Source organism: Phacochoerus africanus, chromosome 2, assembly GCF_016906955.1.
Source record: "Phacochoerus africanus isolate WHEZ1 chromosome 2, ROS_Pafr_v1, whole genome shotgun sequence".
NCBI lineage: Eukaryota > Metazoa > Chordata > Mammalia > Artiodactyla > Suidae > Phacochoerus > Phacochoerus africanus.
In genome coordinates this window covers 200,048,573-200,064,452 of record NC_062545.1, presented here as the reverse complement: position 1 = coordinate 200,064,452, position 15,880 = coordinate 200,048,573, and positions in this window count along the sequence as shown.

Here is a 15,880-nt window from a genome sequence, read left to right as displayed (position 1 = left end):
GCAGCTGCAGCATTCTGAAAATATTTCAGTCTTGTGATGGCTGGAACAACAACACAGAAATTATAATCATCTGACACCCATCACCACTTCTCTTTCACTTGATTACACCAGTCAACAAATCCTGGGCAGGAGGGCAGTGAAATGTGGAACAGCACAAGCATTATCTGCTAAATAAATTGTTACCTTTCTCTCAGATTCTCATAATTCCAATTTCTATAATCTTCCCTCTTCCATTTCAACCACTATCCAATACACAAACCAAATAAGAAATACAATTTTTCAAAGTGTCCATTACTGTGCAATTTCTTAATAATTGAATCAAGGAAGAACTTCTAAGAAAACCTAGTTCAAGGTAATGTGTGGTTGTTATTAGATATTAGTTGACCATCATTTTTTAGTATAAAAATTTTCATCTGCTTATTTTCCTCTTTTAATTCCCCCTTTTTTCCTATTTTCTTCTTACTGGAAGATCACATATTCTCAATGTACAGGGTACACAAATAGGATTTCTTTTTCAGTGCTGCTATTTTTATCTCATATCTTCTAATCCATATACTGAAGGCTATTCTGAAAATTTACATCAATGAATTCACTATAGAAATTCAACTAAAACTTGTATATCGTCTTAGTTATAACCTTAGTATTACTAGTTTTTCCTTATTCTTTCATACACGCTAAGCATAAGACCCCACATCAAAGTGATTTTACTTAGCACATGCTAAATAAATGTCATGGAGTGAACTAATGAATGAATATTTTATGAAAGTATATTTTATATTTTCAAGTCCAGTTAGCTAAAAAATAAACCAAAAAACAAAACAAAACAAAACAAAACACCACCCTAAGTGTTATAATATAGAAGTTCTCAGGCTAGGGGTCACATTTGAGCTACAGCTGCCAGCCTACATCGCAGCCACAGCAACGCCAGATCCAAACAGCATCTGCATCTGTGACTATCACAGATCACAGCTGCGTCCCCATGGATGCTAGTAAGATTCATTTCTGCTGCACCACAATGGGAACTCCCTCTAACAGAAAACTTTTCATTGGCCAACATTTGCTTATCTATTATCTTGCCTGCAAGATCCATCTTTTCATCATTTGCCACACTATATATAATATCTGATTATCCTTAGGTATTAAGTGTAGATTTCATGGCATGCATGATGTTTGTTCTCTCTGGGAGAATACTATTCACTAAAAAGAGATCTCAAATGATACTTTCTCCAGAAGCCCATTTAAAGTGTAAAATTCAATTAATTTTTAAAGTTACAGAGTTGGACAATCATCCCCAATATCTAATACAGAATATTTTCATCACTCCAGCTTTGACTCTCTTAATTTTTTTGTGTAGATTTGTGTTCCCATCTGGTTTCACTTTTTATTCCAATATATCTTCATTTGCGCCTGCCCTCATTTGTATTGCTGTTATATAATATGTTTGTTTTCTATAATATGATTCAAATTGCATGTATTTATATATACATATATATGCATTTCCAATAACACAATTATAGGCAGATGGTTTTATTCAATTTTTAGATATTTTAGAGAAGGGAAAAGAAATGTAATTATACTGTCTTTTATAACTACTTATATAATTTATTTTACTAACGCTCGTTTTTTTCATGTGGCTTTGAATTTATGTCTGCTGTCATTTGCTTTCAACCTGAATAATTGTCTTTGATTATTTTTGTAATGGGTATATGATCGTAATACATTATCTTTATTTCACTTTCAGTTTTGAAAGATTTTTTTTTTTTTTTACATTTAGAACTTTTGTATGTATTGCCTACTGCTTTCTAGTCTCCATTGCTTCTGATGAGGAATCTGAATAAACTTATTAGGTTTCCCCAGTTTGGTGAATTGTTTTTGTTTTCTGCTTTCAAAATATTTTCTTTATCTTTGGCTCAGCATTTAACTGTGACACATCTAAGTGTGGATTTATTTGTATTTATCTTACTTGAAATTTATTATATATCTTGGATTTGTAAATTAATATTTTTTCATCAATTTTGGAATTTTTCAGGCATTACTTTTTCAAATGTTTTTTTCTGCTGTCTTTTTCTCTCTCTTCTCTGTTTGTTGTTATGCATATATTGGTGTTCTTGATGCTCCACATTTTTATGAGGCTTTATTTTTATCTCTGTTCTTCAAATTGATAATTTCTGTAATCTTTTTTAGTTTGCTGAATCTTTGTTTTGTCTGCTCGAATCTTCTATTGAGCATCTAATAATTTTTCATTTTGATTAACTCTAGAATTTCCATTTAGTTCTTTATTATAAATTTTATTCCACTGTTGATATTTACTGTTTGTTGAGATATTGTCATCATGATTTTCTTTATATATGTGTGTATACACACACACACACACACACACACACACACACACATATATATTTTTTTGACTTTTAGGGCCACATGCGTGGCATATGGAAGTTTCCAGGCTAAGAGTCAAATCAGAGCTGCAGCTGCCGGCCTTCACCACAACCACAGTAATGCAGGATCCAAGCTGCATCTCTGACCTACATCACAGCTTACAGCAATGCCGGATACTTAACCCACTGAAGGAGCACAGGGATCAAACCCATACCCTCATGGATACTAGTTGGGGTTGCTACCACTGAGCCACAATGGGAATTCCTTCTTTAATTCTTGATACATGTTTTGCTTCTGTTCTTGGAATGAGTAATTGGAGCTGTTTGGAAATCTATTGACTAAGGCCAAAATACAGGTCCCACAGAAATAGCTTTGATTGTATGTTTTGTTTTGTTTTCATATGAGGTACACTTTCCAGAACTTTTCCTATCTTGTAATTTCTCAGTTTAAAATTGTATCTTAAGATGTCAGATGTCAAAACTGTAGAGACTAACTCACTCACAAACACCTATAGGGAGTTGTTGTTTCATTGGTCATTTGTTTATTTGTTTGACTGGTTGAACTGAAACTACGATGTATATCTTCTCTGTAATTTGAATATTCTTATGTCCCTGCTTAGATTTTTAAAAAATCTTTTAGCATGGCTATCAATGATTTCTCCTTGGTCAGCATTTACTGATCATCTAGTGTGTTGGATATGTGTGTGGTTTGGGGGCTGTTACCACAGTCAGTTTTGGGCAAACATTCCACCAGGAACTAGGCACCTGGTAGTTCCCATTGCCATTACTTCTGAGAGGACATAGCTTTGGGCATACACAGTTTTCCAGACTGTCAGGGATGCATGTGATTTTATTTTTAAACAAGTAAACTTGCTAGAAGTTCTTTCTTGGTTAGAGTAGCCTAATATTCAGCCAACATTGATAGAGGTTGTGGTTAATATCCTGTGTCAGTTGATTTCTGCTCTCTGTTAATAGATCACTGAGAGATTTAGGGGTTGCTTCCACAGCCTGTTCTGAGATTGGGTGCAGCCTACTGAATATCCACAATCTTCATGATTCCCAGAGTTGAATGTGTTCTCAAGGGAGATCTTCTATCTTTTCCCATTGTTTTCTGTTATATTTCTGATTGCTCAGCTGTGTTGCTTGCTTCTACCACTGTTATGCAGCTAATAGACCCTCGTAATTTCTCTCTTCCAAGATCTTCATTGTTTTTGACAATGAAGGGAGCATCAGCCCTGTTGTTAGTGCTCACCCAGAAGACTGTTTCTGTAACATGGGGCTAAGGAGGAAAAGATAAACCATTGGCTTTCCCCTCTTGGGGTGAAATCATACCCCTAGATAGGGAGCTAGAGGGAGAAAGAATTCTCCTTTTTACCACACTCACCCTGAGTAGAGTTTCCATATGCAGATCTGGGGAGCAGCATGTGAGTATGTTGTGGTTCAAATGCCACAAATTCTTGTTTTCTAAGTAAGATTTAGAAGATTTTCTTGAGTAAATATTTCTCTATTTAACATATATCCTTTAAACAACTTCCAGAGATTTTTAATGTATTTTACTGTAATTATTTCCAGTTAAATATTTGTTGTTGTTTTTGGAGAAAGCATCATCTACCTCCACCATTCTAGAAGTAAAAGTAGGGTTTATTACTATTTGCTTTATCTTCTTTTTATTAATAATAACTTTATTAACATATTTTTCATTGTAATAGACAAATTTTTAAAAATCTTATGATTATATAATCTATCTCAAAAGTGTAATAACAAAGATGGTCACTTGCTATAATCTCATGTTTAATTTTAACGGCTATTTTAGGCTTTGTAAAAGCACAAATAAATAGGAAGTAAAATTAACAAATTGACCCACCATTTTATTGGATTTTGTTTCCCGTGTAAGTTTAACAAAGAATATTTATACTTTTATTTGTCTTTTTTTGTATTATCATTTTCATGATTCATTGCTGAATCATCATTTCTAGAAGGAATAAAATATTCTTACGTTTTAATATAATTTTAACAAATCATAAAGCAGCATATCAAAATAATATAACACAATCTAGTAGGGCTTGTTCCAGGAATGTAAGGATTTCTCTTTATTAATCTATCTATTAACATTCTCTACAGCAATAGATCAATATTTTAAGAAAGTATATGATTATCTTCTTGGATTCTAAAAACTCAGTCATGAGACAACTACCTCCTCAAAGTCTCCTTAAAACACTTTCTCATAAAAATATTTCATAAACATAATTTGACTTATTTATTTACCTGTTATTTCAACCAACCCAAATATTAGCAACAAATCTAATGGGTAAACTATGAAAGCTTCTCCAGCATAATCAAGAAAAAACATAAGCATCTCCTTCATTACCATAATCATTTAAAAGTCTTCAAAAGGTATGTAAAAGACATGGGAAATAAAATTATTCTTATTTGTGGGTTATGTTATTGTTTGCCTTGAACACACAAGAGAATTAATTAAAACTACAGGTGATGTGATAATTCAATAAAGAGGTGGGCAAGAAAACCTAGTGAGGTTATAAAATTAATAAAACAAATCTATTTGTACAAGCAAAAGAAAATACCTAGGAATCAATGATAAATGTACATGATCTAAGAACAATTTTAAATGCTACTAAAAATCACAAAAGAGTCAAACAAAAAGGCACATAGGTGTTTTTGGCTAATGTGTCATGGTAGGTAGAACTGAGCTCTAAGCAGTGGGTGATTAGTTGACTGAATAGCCAGTCTCTTTGGTGACCAGATATTTTCTTTTAATGACTGAGTGGTTGCCTAACATTTCTACTTCATCACACTAATGGTCCATTAGAACACATTTAAGCAAACAGTACAAAAACCAGCATATTTGCACTATGAAGGCATATTAGAATTTCGTAGGAAGACATCTCCCTAGAAACGGAACTGTAGTTGTGGGGCTGGGTAATTTTTTTTTAAACATCATTGAACTTCATAGCAATCCCCCACCACCTTCACTAACACACCCAGGATTGTAATAGTTGATGTATAATAGCTCTTAGAAAAAAATGAAAATACTGTAAGACACTGGATTGTCTTCTGGAATAAGAGAGTATATATAGTTTAGTCTTAAAAATTAGTTTAGTGCACTCTATTTACTGATGTTGAAAAAAAGCTATTGACTTTTGCTTGCAAGGTTAATTAACTGTATCTTTTAAAGGTATTCATCTTTCTGTATAAATAATGTCTCAATATATTGCCTCCAAGTTTGGGTAATGTTAATAAAGCATTTTCTTTTTCTGGAGTCCAGAATAGAAATGTTTCTGTGGTTCTGCTTTTACAGAGGAAATTTATTGTATTAGGCCACAGCTGTAAATTTTCTCTCTCCAATCCTATAAATTTCTTCTAAATGTTTAATGGTTTATAACTGTAATTATTCTTGTGTGCCAACATTAAACTTTAAAAAGTTTAATTTGGAGACTATTCGGAGAAACTCATCTTTTTTACAGCCTCATAAATAGTTCTTTGATGAAATGAGCAGAGGCTCTGTGTCTGCCCGAGGTGAATACAAATGACACCACATAGACTGTCCTTATGAAGGGGAAACAAATGCATTCATATCTAAAGTGATCAGCTGGTACTCAATAGCAATGTGGAGTGATATGTTCAAAGATGGGAAGAGACATGGTTCTCAAGCTTTATGTCTCTCTCCTTGTCCTCCTCCTACTCCTGTCCTCTTTTTTTCTCTTCTTTATTTATCCTAAATTTCTCAATATTCCCAACCAGTTCTAATAAACAGAAGATGGTGTAGGCATAACCACTGCAATACATCAAAATTCCTAATCCAGAATACATAGTTCATGGCTTCTATTTAGTTAATATGTTTCAGTGCCACTTTTGAATACTGTGTAATGGAGAGTGCATAGCTATATTATATATTGCCAAGAACATATCTTATTTGTAAAATTCAATTGCTATAGCACATTATTTCAGAAACCAAGGTGAATGAGAAATTCTTCAGTTTCAGTGTAGACTATGAACCTTGAGATAAGTATTAGAAACTCTCAAGTAAATAGTTGTACATAGAATGCTTCCAAATGTGAAATTATACAAAGTAGTTCTTTAAGGTCAATTGAAGTAGAATAACCAATCAATTTTATTAAATTAAATTCAAAGAAAAACATTGAAAACTTCTTAACTACAGGTACATGGAAAGACATGGGCAGGAGTTCGCATTGTAGCTCGGCAGGACCTGACATAGTCTCTGTGAGGATGCAGGTTAAATCCTTTGCCTCGTTCAGTATTTCATTTTGTATAACTTGAATTGAAAAAAAATTTAAATTAACTTATGACATACTAACATCATTCCTTAATTGAAAAATATTTAAGATGACAAATAATAAAACATATCAAATAATTATTTCTTATACATATATATATTTGTAGCATATGCATTTTTAAACTTTTAAAACCAGTATATGTTTAAAGAAAAATTAAAGTATAGAAAAGTAGATGTAGAAAAAACAAAAAAAATAGAAGTAAGCACAAATTTATCAATTTTCCTTTCCAAAGTAGTCTGTTTATATGTACGGTTCAAATATCATGGTAATTGCTTAGCCCAGTGAAACCCACGTCAGACTTCTGACTTAGGCATATAATAGAGTTTCAAAATATAGGAAGCACAAATGGTAGAATTCAAAGGAGGAAAAGCCAAATCCACAAATATAACCAAAGATTTTAATATTCTTCTTTCTTTTCTTTTTTTTTTGTCTTTTGTCTTTGTTGTTGTTGTTGTTGTTGCTATTTCTTGGGCCGCTCCCGCGGCATATGGAGGTTCCCAGGCTAGGGGTTGAATTGGAGCTGTAGCCACCGGCCTACGCCAGAGCCACAGCAACGCGGGATCTGAGCCGCGTCTGCAACCTACACCACAGCTCACGGCAACGCAGGATCGTTAACCCACTGAGCAAGGGCAGGGACCGAACCCACAACCTCATGGTTCCTAGTCGGATTCGTTAACCACTGCGCCACGACGGGAACTCCTCTTCTTTCAATAATAGATAAAGTAGAGAGAAAATCAGTAAGGATATAGAAGATTTGATCAATACTATCACCAAAATTAAATTAATTGACATTTATATATTTTCAATCATCAACAGCAGAGGACGCATGCTTTTCACGGATACATGGACCAATAGACCATGTTCTGGAACATAAAAAGAGTTCCAATTATTTAAAAGGATTTAAGACATACAAAGTGGATCTCTGACTATAATTAAATTGAAAGATAAATCAACCATTAAATAATTTCTGAACAATCCAAACAGGTGAAAGCATCAAAATGAAAATTAGAAAATTAGAAAATTCATTCTGAATTGAATGAAAATGAAAACACAACATAAAATTTGTGGGGTGCTACTAAAGCTGTACATGGAAGAAGACTAGTAGCAATAAAGACCTACAATAGAAAAGAAAAATATCAATGACCTTAATTTCCATACTAAGACACTACAATGATAAGAGAAAGTTAAATGCATATAAGTAGAAAAAGAAATAAATAATATCAAAATGGAAATAGGAAATAGAAAAAAATAGAGAAAATCAATGAAACCAAAAGCTATTTGAGAATATCATTTAAAAAAATGAATTTCTAACCAGACTGTCAGAAACAAATTGAGAGAAGATAGACAGTTCCAAAATCAGGAATGAGAGAGATGGCATCACTATAGATTCTACAAATAATAAAAATATAAGTTAATAAATATTATGAATAACATTATATCAGTAATTTTAAAAACTTAGACTAGACAATTTCTTGAAAGGCACAAATTACTATAGCACATTCAATGATAAATGGATAACATTAATCTCTTTATATCTATTTTTAAATTTTAATTTTACCTAGAAGCCTTTTCATAAGGAAAACTCCAGGCCCAAAAGGCTTCACTGGTGTATTTTACCAAACATTTAAGCAAAATGTAATAGGAATTATACACAATTTTTCCAGAGAATAGTGGAAGAGAGAATTCTCAATTAATTCTGTGAGGCCAGGATTACCCTGTATAAAAACCAGAAATAGATTTTTGCAATTTGTAGATTCTCTCATTTTTCACTGATCAGTTTGACTAGAGGTTTATCAATTTAATTGATCTTCTAAAATAACTAGATTTATATTTTATCTATTTTCTCTCTCTCTTTTTTTTTTTTTGCTTTTTATTTCATCAAAACCTGATTTGCTTATACTGTATTTTCTTATCTAAATTTAATTTGTTGGAGTTCCCGTTGTGGCCCAGTGGGTTAAGAACCCAACTAGTATCCATGGGGATTCAGGTTCTATCCCTGGCCTCTCTCACTGAGTTAAGGATCCAGTGTTGCTGCAAGCTTTGGCATATGTCGCAGATGTGGCTCAGTAGTTGTGGCTGTGGTGAGACCAGCAGCTGCAGCTCTGATTTGAATCTGGCCTGGAAACTCCCATATGTGGCCCTAAAAAGAAAAAAAATAAATAAATAAAAAGGAATTAATTTAAGCTCATTTAATAGTCATTAATATAAGTTCACATTACACTCACTGCAGACAATTGATCAATAAGCATGTCAGTATTTAGTTATTGCACTCTCAGGCCCCCAAAATATGTTTTAATAGTGATTATTGAATGATAAACCAGGTCTATAATAACTAGATCTTCATGAATTTAAATATATTTATTAAATAATATTTACTGATATAGGTATTTGTTGACTTACAACTACTAGATACTGGATATACTGCTTTATACACTTATAAATGTCTTTTAAGGAATCATTAAAGTATCTATTTAACCTCCATAATGATCCTATTAAACTTCAATTTAATGCCTAGTTAAATATGGATAGGGCAAATCACTTAGACAATGCCCATACAGATGAAGTGAATTAAATAATTAAAATAGTTATCTAAATAATTTCAGCCAAAAGTAAATTTTAAGATCTAAATTAGCCAGGACAAATCTCTTCTTTGATTATATATGTTAGCTACCTCTGTAATTCTTGAATATTTTATTTTTCAAAGAATAAAGTTTTATGTGTCATAAAAACTATAGTGAAAATTCCTCAGGGTAATAAAAATTTTTTCTTCTATATTCTTGCCATCAACCAATTGAATTAATCAGCATGTATAGAGGTGATGCACAATAAATTCTTAATAAAAACTACTTAACCTGAATTAGAAACACTAAATGATATCTACATAACATCAATTTTCATAGAGTATGGACTGTTATAGCTTTTATTACAAGTTTTATAAAATATCATTACACTGTAATTTTCTAAGTGTCCCTAATATAAAACCAATTCATGAAGTTTTTTTGTTTTTATAAGAAATTAAAATTAAGGCACTAAATACTTTATACTAAAAAGGTCTCAACTATCTGGCAAAGAAAGCATTTTTATTGATTCATTATTTGACTCTCTAAAATTGCGTCATACTTTAAAAGATAAACTGAGGCATATTGAAATGTTGAGTTTATTTGAGCAAAAATTGATCCCAATAATCCCAAACTGGAAGTGATTATGAGTACTCCTCAGGTAGGAGCCAGGGGACTTATATAGAAAAGGTACAGAAGCAAAGGAAGAAATTTGTTTGATTGGCTATAGCTTAAAGCCTAGATGGCTATTTGTGATGGGTTGTCTTTAGGTTTCAATTTCTTAACCTTGTGGCATTTATAAGCATAGGTTTTGGTTTGCTTATGTAGACAACCAAAGCATTAGAGCCATTTCAGTCTAATGGCCTTCTCGCTTAGTTAATTGAACATATAGTGTTTATTTTTAACTTATAATGCAAGTGTCACTCTTTTTGATACTGAATCATATTTGAAGATTAAAAGTGTATAGAAAGTTAACTCAGTCTAAAAGGGGAACATATATGTAAATATAACCATAGAGAAGTACAAATATAATGTGATATGTACAAAAAAAGGATAAAGATGAAAATATTTGAGTGTTCAGGAAAAGGCTTTTCTTTCTAAAGAATAGAGATTTTGTAACAGAAATGGGATTTGAACATGTTCTTGAACATTTGATAAAATTTGGGAAATTTCAAATAAAATACTTTGAAATAATTAAATAAAATATTTGAATATTCCAAAAAAGCTAAGTTTTAGAATAAAAATACTTACTATGAACCCAAGAAATAGTGAACTCTAAGTTTGATAGAAGTAAACTATGTAAGAAGGGATGTAGTGGTTGTCTGCATTGACTGGTACAGTGAGTAAATTGGATGTCCAGCTAAGGAGTTCAGATATTTATGAGATTTATTAAGATGAATGTCTTGATAATAATTTTTCAAAGAGCAAATCATACTCATTAACTCAAGTTTTCCATTGACTTTGTGTAACTTGTATGTTATTTGTTTAAATGAGCTTGAGAAATAACTGAAACCCAAAATATTCCTTCAGAAAACTAAACATAAGATCAAGATGACCCCTAACCATGTGTCAGATTTTACTTTCTAATCTTTTAAATAATTTATAGAAAGACCTGTTATGTTCAATCCAATGGAGAAAAAAAAAATGTAATCCTCTGAAAATTTGTCTCCAATTATTTTCCTAATTCTTTCTACACCATTTCAGATACACCATTCACCTCAGGTCTCCACTGTTTTTATGATGTAGCAGCTCCTCTAGTTCTCATGAAAAGTGATGTATAATCACGTTGAAATTGATGTGTGACTTAACATGTTAATCACAACCTTAGAAGAAGAGCAGGAAGAGGCCAGGGTAATTCTCCATAAGAATTAAATGCTAATGCTGAACTTTGGCATCATAAGGTATGTTGATATATGAGCTATAACACTGGTTTGCAGTGGCATAGAATTCAAACCCAACTATTTTGAAGGGGAAAATACTGGTCGATGTAACTATAACACTAAGTAAAATTACTTAAGAGGAAGTTAGATGGAAAGATTCCAACAGCGTCTCAGGGCTGCACTATTTTCTTCTCTCATTCTATTCCTCAGCTTCACATTTCTCCTGATTCACCCCACATTCTGTGAGATTTCCTATCTTCCCTGGATACCCATAGCAGCTCTAGATTTTATGTACCCCTCTTTGAATTTTGTGGTAGAAAGCAGATTTCTTTCCCAGAAGTTGCATCAACAGTATTGTTTTATTTCATGTGTTCTGATCAACTGAAGAGTGATCAGTTAATGGTGAATGACTAATGGGATATTCAGTTGGGCTTGGGCCAGGAACATGCTCAATTCACCACCTGTAGATGGAAGTGGCTACAAGTTGGAGAAAAGTATTCCTCAGAGAAAAATTGGTGGTAAAGTTACCAGAAGAGAGAGCAAACGAAAGAAAGCAAAAGCCATGTAAATAACCAACAAACAAACCTAAGTTAACTGAGCCCAATCTGACAGGTGAAAATTTTTTCCCTGCAACTATATTACACTTGCAATAAAATTTAAATGGTGCCTTGTCAAAATATAAAGTTGACATTGATTAAAATTTTATGGCTTATGAATTGTTTGTGCATTCAATAATAGTGTCAGGTATGAGAAATTTATATGGCAATATGAAATATTCCTGAGACTTCTTCTCAAACAAAAAAACACCCTCATATTTTGTTCAGTGTCAAAGATCAGACTTCATGAAAGGCTATACCTGATATCCCACTTCATAATTCAGGCTGAGTCACTATTAATTTATCTTCCCCTTTTATTATTCCTCTGCAACTGCATTGTCAAATGAGGCCAGGTGGCTCCTGATTCAATTTCCGAACCCAGATAATTCCTCTTACTCTCAAAATATTTCATCTTTTGCAGCACACATAATTTCTGAAAGTAGTCATTTAAAAAATCATTTTTTGAAGGAATGTTTGTGAAGTCTTGGTTGAATTTCTATGCGAGGACTTTATTATATTTATTTTGGCTAGAAATTAAAAGAATCACTTCTAGTCAAAATTCATGTTCAAAGTTATGAGCCAGTTTCCTTTCCTCTCCAGTGTCAAAATGTGTGGCCTCTCATTACCCAGAAAAATCCCACCACATTATTATTTCCAAGAGCTAGTGGCAAGAGAGTTTCACATCTTATTATGAATGGGAAGACAAACATCCTTCTAAAGTTTGTTGAAAGATGATGTTAAGATCGCCTAGGTCTTCATACAATATACAGTGATTTTGAACTGAATCTGTGTTACTGTATAGTTTTCTCTCCATCTTACTTATGCTTGAGAGACATAATTATATTTACAATGTTTAAAAATAGTATTTTTTAGATCAATTTGTTATTAAAGTTAATTTCCACTGATATTTTCACCTCTTATCTTTTATATTACTCTTTTCTCCTGGATCTGGGGCTTATATAACTATTGGTCAAGGATATCTTCTTGTTGGAAACCCTTCTTCCTACCTTCACTGTAGCTGTTTCAAGGACTCAGTTGATACTTCTGTGTCTATACTCATAATACCTCAAAAGATACTTGCATGTAGGATTTTGTAGAACATAGCAAACACTCAATAAAGGTCTTATATATTGTATTTAAAGACATAAGGAAAATATAGACTTAAGGAAGAAAATTCTATCTATTCTTTTTTATGTGTTTTATTTTCTATAGGTTGTCAGCAGGGGACCTATTCCCAGGTTCAAACAAAATTTTCATATCTTAATGCAATGAGACAAAGAAAAGGCACTCATTTTTACCCTTAAAAATTTGTATTCCTTTAAAATGTTGCTTTGCTGCAAAGAGCCACATTATGTATATATTTATATAAAGGCCTAAATTAGAAATGTACACATTTCTATCTAGCAAAAATATACTTAATAGAAAGTTGTACATTTTGTTCATCTTCTATCTTTTTTTTCTACATGAATATGAATAATCTGGGATTTATATTGAGGTCATGAAATACTATCCAAGGTCATTGCTGGCCATTGTCTTAAAAGCTGAAAAAAGGTAAAACAATCTACATAAAAATTTTTGTTATTCCTTAGAGAAATCTCAAAGTCTTAAAAGAGAATATTATATTTTCCTCCAGATATTTGCCTTATATTTTGCTAAGCACTAAAAATGGAAAACATCATTTCAATTGAAATGGAGTAGAATTTGTCGCTTGAAAATATGCCTCATTGGAGTTCCCGTCGTGGCTCAGTGGTTAACGAATCTGACTAGGAACCATGAGGTTGTGAGTTCTATCCCTGGTCTTGCTCAGTGGGTAAGGGATCCAGTGTTGCTGTGGGCTGTGATGTGGGCTGCAGATGTGGCTTGGGTCCCACATTGCTGTGGCTCTGGCATAGGCTGGTGGCTGCAGCTCTGATTAGACCCCTAGCCTGGGAACCTCCATATGCCACAGGTGCAGCCCTAGAAAAGACAAAAAGACAAAAAGACAAAAAAAAAAGAAAAGAAAATATGCCTCCTTGACATAAGTATTATTTTTAAGAAACAGCAGAAAAAGGAGAAGCTCTGAAAGCTGGACAAAGTTACTCTTTTGTAGGAGACATTTACATCTATAAGGGGAATCCCCATTTGCAAAAGTGTCTCTCACTTTGTACCTGGAAGAGGAGGCATGACCAAATCTTTGAAAACTCTCATCAACAGAGAAGATGCTGACTTAAATCTTTATAACAACCAGTCCTTGTTTCCTATGCTTTTCTTGGTAAACTGCCCAAACTGGTTTACTTCTCTTTCCTCCCCATCCCATCTTTAGCTTGACATGGTATTTAAGGGAGTTGCTTGGGCCATTTCAGATAGTTTCTCAGTTTTCCTGTATATCTCCTGTGTATTCAGGAGGCATATATATTATTAAACTTCGGTCTTTTTCTCCTGTTAATCTATCTTTTATTTCAAGTAACTCTCAATCAAAAACCTAGAATGGTAGAGGGAAATTTATTTTTCCTCCTCTTCACCATCCAACAAGGGACTGAGCTAATCTCAGCTGGTGTTTCAGACTTCGTTCAGAGAATCAGTCTACTTTTGGATTATCCATTGTGTTTACCAAGGCTCTTTTTTGGGGTGTGGGGTGCCAAATTCCTCTATTTTTTCTTAACCTCAGCACTGTGAATTTTCTGAAAGATCAGTTTAGCTTTTCTATGTGGGTGTGTGTGTGTGTGTGTGTGTGTGAGAGAGAGAGACAGAGACAGAGAGAGAGAGAGAGAGAGAGAGAGAGAGAGAGAGAGAGACCTTCTAAGTCTCCTGTGTTGTGCATTTTATGAATTTCAAATGATTTCAGGAGAAAACTGGCTGTGTCAGGTTTATTTCCCTTATACTCACATTCCCTTCTAGAGTTAGGATACCCAATTCCTGGTTTCTTTAGCAGGCTAGAATTATTATTATTATTTTTTTTCTATTTGATCTCATAAGATTGCCTAAATCTCTGGGGGTTTTGTTTGTTTGTATGTTTGTTTTCTCTCTTTTGGCACTTGCCCTCTGTTGGACGTCTTCTATGGGCATAGCATGAAGCCAAAGAATTTGCTGTGTAGCATGGGAACTATGTCTAGTCACTTATGATGGAGCATGATAATGTGAGAAAAAAGAATGTATGCATGTATGTATAACTGGGCCACCATGCTGTACAGTAGAAAAAAAATAATGTATTGGGGAAATAAAAAATAAATAAAAAATAAAATGCGGAAAAAAAAAGAATTTGCAAATGTCTTGAGGGGAAAAGCATTAAATGCAATTTGGACTTGGGACAATGATTTCTTTTTCCCAGGATTTTAGCCTCTTTAATTTGACTGCTTTTGAAGCTCATTGATGCTTATAGATTTTTATAAATAATTAATACAGCTTTTGTAGGTTTTAGCCAGAGCACTGTTCTATTAAAATCTATCCCATTGTAGCCAGAAGAAGGTCTCTAACTTATTCTAAAATGTGTATCTATATGTCTGCTTTTTTTTCCATTTCTAATCAAATCTGCTTAGTAAGGATATGTGTAATTTGGTAGGAAAACATCTTTGGATTGTATGGATAAGTAAACAGTTGTTTTTGGAAATATTGGCTATATATCAAATAGATAGGATATTTAAAAAGGCATCAAAACCATAATGTAGTTAAACATTTTTGTTGCAACTCAGTATTCAGCTCCTCCCCCACCCCCTCCAAATTTGTGTCCTACTTTTGATAAGTTACTGAGAATTGTAAAACAATGAGTGTTGCTCACCATCAATTTCTACAAGGATTAATTCATTAGCCACTGCAATAGCTGACTGACAGTACACTCTGAGAGGAATGAAGGTCAAAAACTGGGTCAGGCACTCTACGCTTTAGAAAAGGAATCCCCTTGGATAGTTACGTGTATATCTCAGGAAGATTTTAATAAACCCAGATTGTTGCATCTTCCCATTCATAGAAAAGCACTAAAATAATTAACAAAGTTATCTGTTCCTTCGAATAGCAGTAAACTTTTATATGCTTTACTACACATATTTCCTAAACAAAAATCATATATATTCTTGTTTTTCCCCTTACATCTCTGGAGCAGTTCTCTCAGAAGCTACTAAAAAGCTCTTTCCTGGGCTGTAGTCCTCAGCAAGATCCCTGAATAAAACTGAAACTCACAAC